This window comes from Myotis yumanensis, unplaced genomic scaffold (genome assembly GCF_028538775.1).
Source record: "Myotis yumanensis isolate MYYU_CA2020_CCGP unplaced genomic scaffold, mMyoYum1.0.hap1 SCAF_2, whole genome shotgun sequence".
NCBI classification, from domain to species: Eukaryota; Metazoa; Chordata; class Mammalia; order Chiroptera; family Vespertilionidae; genus Myotis; species Myotis yumanensis.
This window is the reverse complement of record NW_027223753.1, coordinates 103,926,040-103,931,965: the sequence shown is the minus strand read 5'-3', so window position 1 is coordinate 103,931,965 and position 5,926 is coordinate 103,926,040. Positions and strand designations below refer to the sequence as shown.

At 45.9% G+C, this 5,926-nt stretch overlaps 1 pseudogene; it reads left to right on the top strand.

Annotated features, from left to right (window-relative positions):
• The first annotated feature begins 345 nt into the window (after positions 1 to 345).
• LOC139002523 (ubiquitin-conjugating enzyme E2 R1 pseudogene) lies at positions 346 to 991 on the top strand (annotated as a pseudogene).
• The last annotated feature ends 4,935 nt before the right edge of the window (positions 992 to 5,926 follow it).

Below are 5,926 nucleotides of genomic sequence, written 5' to 3'. Positions count from 1 at the left end.
AGGTAGTACTGTGTGCTAGAATTATATAGAGACAAAGCTATAAGATGATGCAGATATTAGAGACACAGGAATTTTTATAAAACTTCCTTGTTTACTAAGATCTGCAGGGAGTGGGGGGCGGGGAGCGCCAGGCAGGCGGGGGCACCAGAGTGAGTGGAGAGCTGGAGGGTCCCGGGCGGGGGCGGGGCGGGGGCGGGGAGTGGAGGAGGCGGCGGCGGTCCTGTGGCCCCCCCCAGCCCCTGCCGGGCCTGCGCCCCCGCCCCCCCTGGCGGCCCCGCCCCCCAGCGCCCCGCTCCCCCTCCCCCCCACCCCCCCACCCCCCCCACCCCCGGGTCCGCTGCCACCATGGCCCGGCAGGAGAAGCCGGTGGGGGGCTTTCGGGTAACCCTGGTCGACGAGGGCAACCTGTACAACTGGGAGGTGGCCATTTTCTCCCCCCAACACCTACTACCAGGGCGGCCACTTAGGGCACTCCTCAAGTTTCCCGTGGCCTAACTACCCTTACTCCCTACCAGCCTTTTGGTTCCTGACCAAGATGTGGCACCCCAACATCTATGAGACAGGGGACGTGTGCGTCTCCATTCTCCACCCCCCCAATCGATGACCCCCAGAGCGGCGAGCTGCCCTCGGAGTGGTGGAACCCCACCCAAAATGTCAGGACCGTCCTCCCGAGCGTCCTCTCCCTCCTCGAGGAACCCAACACCTTCTCCCGGGCTAACGGGACGCCCCTGTGATGCACGGGAAGTGGGAAGAGAGCAAAGGCAAGGACCGGGAGTACACAGACGCCATCCGCCATCGGCAAGCAGGTCTTGGGGACCAAGGCAGAGGCGGGGTGGGATGGGTAAAGGGGGCTCCGGACTGCATGAGACCAAGGCCTGCGCCCGATGAGGGCTCGGCTGTCTTCTGCGATGACTGTGACAAGGATGCTGAGGCCGAAGCTGACAGCTGCTTTGGGGACGATGAGCATGACTCTGGCAACGAGGAGTCCTGACACCATGTCCCGGGCCAAATAAACTTACAGATTTTACCTCACCAGGCCCAGACTCTCGGGCACCCCCTGACGCCCAGACTACCTCAGGGAGGTGGCTCCGCTCTCTCCTTGTCCCCTTGGTCTCGCTTTCCTTTCCCCATGTTTGTTCTGGGTTTACCTCTGCTTCAGAGAAGAGGGGCCCCATTGGTGCTGGGCACCTGGTGGGCCTCAGGGCAAAGGTGGCCTGAGGGCCCGGACTCCAGCACTGTCTCTGCCCTACTGGCTGGAGCCAGAGACTTGGGGCTCCCAGCTCATGAGTGGACAGATTAACTTGTCCTCACCTCTTCTCTCGGCTTTGGTTTGTTTGGAATCTAGGTGGCAAGTACTGGCTTTTACCTACACCACCATCTTGGTTCCTTCAACTTGGGCAAAAGATTTGAACAGAGAACTCACAAAAGAAGATATAGGAATGATCAATAAGTATATGAAAAGATACCCAATATCTTTTTTTCCCAATATCTTTATTCATCAGGAAAGGCAAGTTTAAACCAGAGTGAGATATGACTAGATACCCATTTAAATGACAAAAATTAAAGCAACTAATAACAGCTAAAGCAATCATCCACTGCTGGAAGGGATTTAAATGGTACAACAGCTATTGAGACTATAAGCCAATTTTTTACGAAGTCAAACATACATCTATTCTATTACCCAGCAATTACATTTATAGATATTTATAGAGATATGAAAATGTATGTCTACTGAAAGATTTGCTCAAGAATGTTCATAGCAATATTGTTCATAATAGCTAGAACCTAGAAACAACCTACATGCTCATCAGCAGGTAAAAAGATAAGCAAATTATGTATATCCATATAATTGAGTACTATTTAGCAATGAAGAAGAACAAATAGCTGATATATAGCAACATGTGTAAACCTCATGCTGAGTGAAAGAAATGGGACACAAAAGAGGATATAAAGCACAATCCCATTTATGCTAAATTATAAGACAGACAAGATGCATCTTTAGTGATAGAAGTCAACAATGGCTGTCTTTATGGGATGAAATGGACTGGAAAATGGCACAAAGCAATGTTTTGGGGTGATGGACATAGTCTTGATATTTACTGAACTGATCATTACCCAAGTGTATATAATTGTCCAAACTTATTGAGCCGAATACTTGCATGCTGCATATTTTGCTGTATGTAAATTATTCCTAAATGGGAAAGGGCAGCATAGTACAGTGCACGGTACATGGCAACTTCTCAGGAAGGGTGGCTATGGGCATGACCAGCATGGACATCACCACCAGGGATTTTCATTTTGATCCTGCTCTGTCTGCTTCTTCATTGCTTCGCAGGGTCCTGTGGGGCTCGCTGGTCACTCTTGACAGATGAGGTGATGTTCATATTGTTACCCACAATGGTGCACCTGAATCTTTAACTCACAGATATTCTCCCTCTGTCCCTCTGCCCTCATGCCTCTCTTTCCTCTCTCTCTCTCTCTCTCTCTCTCTCTCTCTCTCACACACACACACACACACACACACACACACACACACTCAAGGTCCTTCCTTCTTTCCTTCCTTCTCTTTATTTATCATCTTTATTCCACCTCATTCCAAAGCTAATTTAATGTGGCTTATAAAAATACATGTCAGCCACTGGTGTAGGAAATAAATATAAATCCAAAGTCACAAAGAAATAGACATTGCTGGTCTTAAATCCTTGAGGCTAGAGGTTCAGCTCTGAGCTTTTTAGCCTCAACAAGAAAAAAGGTAAACACAATCGGTTACTGAAAAGCCCACAGAGTGATTCACTTTATTACAAAGCAGTTTCCTGGGCTGCTATCTGTTATTCAGAGCTCCAGGTTTCCAATTTGTTTGCCTGTGTGTCAGATAAGTGATGAGGGGAGAAGGGACTGGAGATGTTTTTGCTTTTGGCTCAGTTTTCCTGGCAGGGAGACACTGAGAGTTTCCTTCTGGAAGTGAGTGGTGCTGGGCTTTCCCTGCAGCAGAGATAGTATTCCGGTCTCTGCTGTAGTCCTCTGTGTGATCAGCTGGCCCCACTGCATAGTTCATCCTCACGCTGTTTTTCTGCATTCTCAGTTTTGATGTTGACACCTTTCCTTGAGTTGTATTCTGGCAAGAGAAGCTTGTCACTGAATGGACCGCCCCAGCAGACATCTCTTTCATTTGTCTTGGCTGTTTTTCTTTGCTCATGGTAGGCTTACTTTTTTCCTTCCCCTTCTTGAGTTATTTTTAGTTTTAAAATCTCCTCTTAGGTTCTCACCTGGAACTATCAAGTGCAGGCATTTTTTAGGCAGAAAGCCCTCTCCTGTTGACCCTTTTAAGCAGGGGTCCTCAAACCACGGCCCGTGGGCCACATGCAAATACAAATATTGTATTTGTTCCCATTTTGTTTTTTTACTTCAAAATAAGATATGTGCAGTGTGCATAGGAGTTTGTTCATCGTTTTTTTTAAACTATAGTCCAGCCCTCCAACGGTCTGAGGGACAGTGAACTGGCCCCCTGTTTAAAAAGTTTGAGGACCCCTGCTTTTAAGAATGAGTTTCCTAAGTGCAGGCAGTCACTAGTCTTGCAATATATTACACATCCTTCTTCCTCTTGTCTTAAAGAATTACTTTTCTTAAGAATCTGTCATTTGGTAGCTAGAAGTGAGATTTTCAGACTGATCACTGGAATTAAATCTTGATTTCCATCCCTGGCTCAGTTGGTTGAGCATTGTCCCATACCAAAAGGTTGCTAGTTCAACACCAGGTCAGGGCCCAGGTCCAGGTTGCAGGTTCAGTCCTGCTTGGTTGTATATCGGAGACAACTGATCAATGTTCCCCTCTCCTTCTCCCTCTCCCTCTCCCTCTCCTTCTTCCTCATTCCCTTCCTCTCTCAAAAGAAGAAAAAATTAGAAAAGAAAAAATGGGAGCTTGTTGTGTGTCAAGCCCATCAGACTGAGTGTTGGGGTATGTAGATTCCAGGTTAACTTCTGGAACTGATCCAGATGTTAGGCAAGAAATGTAACTTTCCTGGGCCTGCTTTCCTCATAGTGCAATGGAGGAAATAATCTTAGAAAGGTTGTGAAGGTCTAGCAAGATATAGAGTGCCCCTTACCCATGGTTTCACTTTCCAAGATTTCTGTTATCCATGATCAACCTTGGTCAGAAAATATTAAATGGAAATTCCATAAATAAACAATCCATAAGTTTTTAATTTGGCACCATTCTAAGTAGCATGATGAAATCTTTTGACATCCCATTCCATCCTGTCCCGGGAGTGAATCATTCTTTGTCAGTATATCCATGTTGTATACACTCCCCACCTGTTAGTCACTCCTGTTAGTCACTTAGTAGACATCTGGGTTATCAGATCAACTGTAGTTGCATCATGGTACTTTGAAAACCTGAGTGTCTTAAACTCGAAGAAGAAAAAATATTTTTCCTGGTATTGAACTTGCAGGTTGTATTCAGCACCCTGGTAGGAGAACAAGGGAACTAGGACACATATTTCCTGTCCTGGAGAGTTTTAGACAGAGTTTGAAGGATGCATGTAAAATGCAAAACATTTATTCTTGAAACCCATCTGAAGTTTTTTTCATTTCTGAAGATCTCAAGGCCAGACTTGTTTCTTTAATTTTTCCTTCTCTAAATACTTAACTTCCTCCTCCTAACACTGATATCTAGACCCTATCTCCGTTGAGTGGATGATTCTGATAACGAGAATTCCGTGGCTCATCAAGTCTCTCTTTCTGTTTGGTTGCAGCAACCCTATAGCTCCACTGTAGTCTAAATAACCATGATACCCTAGGTCCGTGGTCGGCAAACTGTGGCTCGCAAGCCACATGCGGCTCTTTGGCCCCTTAAGTGTGGCTCTTCCACAAAATACCACAAAATACCACGTGCGGGCACGCACGTACGGTGCGATTGAAACTTCGTGGCCCATGCACAGAAGTCGGTATTTTGTGGAAGAGCCACACTCAAGGGGCCAAAGAGCCGCATGTGGCTCGCGAGCCACAGTTTGCCGACCACTGCAGGTGGTTGCAGCATTTTCTTTAGCTTCTTTTTTCTACCTGATATACGATGTAATTTTTCTTTTGCATTTGAGAAGCCTTATTGAACATGTCGCTTTTGATGCATATTGTTGCAGGTCTTTTTTGGAAGTAGAATCATTTATATCAAGTAATTTGGCAGTGAAAATGATACCAACACATAATAACACATAATTAACACTGTCCTATGGGGAAAATGCATTTCGAGTTCTCATTCAGCTTCTCTGCTCCTGTCTCAGTGGTTTGAATTCTGAAGCAGCTGTGGCAGTCAGTAGATCCCACTGACAAAAGGAGTGCCAGGTGAGAGGCACTAGCTGCTAGAGAATTCTTTTGAAGTGCAGAGGACAAGCTTTGGCCTGGGTCATTCTCAGCAGCTCAGAATGGTCTGCTTAAGCAGATTTCCTGTCTCCATTTGTAGATATATGTATAACCAATGCTTGGAAGCTGGACCAGTACTTCTTAAACTTTAACATGCTTAGGAGTCACCTGGGGATCTTGTTAAAATGCAGATTTTGATTCATTATTTATGGGATGGAGCCTGAGAGTCTGCATTTCTAAGAAATTCCCAGGTGATGCTGCTGATGGTGATGGTCTATGAACTGTGTTTTGAGTAGCAAGGACTTTGAAATCATTCAGCCCAATCTGTGGAATAGATTACTGAGACTTGGTCAAGAGTCATAGTTCCTAATTTGAGAACTGATTATATCACTATACCCCTCTTCTCTTAAAAATCCTAGCTCTTCACAGTCCCTACTTTCTGTCAGCTGAGGATCACAGCCTAGAAATGTCTTTCTACCACCTGTTGATGATCTTTTTCTTCTCTCTCCTCCCACCCTGACCCACATCACATATTCCTAGAGAGAACATGTTGTGAGCTGTAGTGTTTTTGG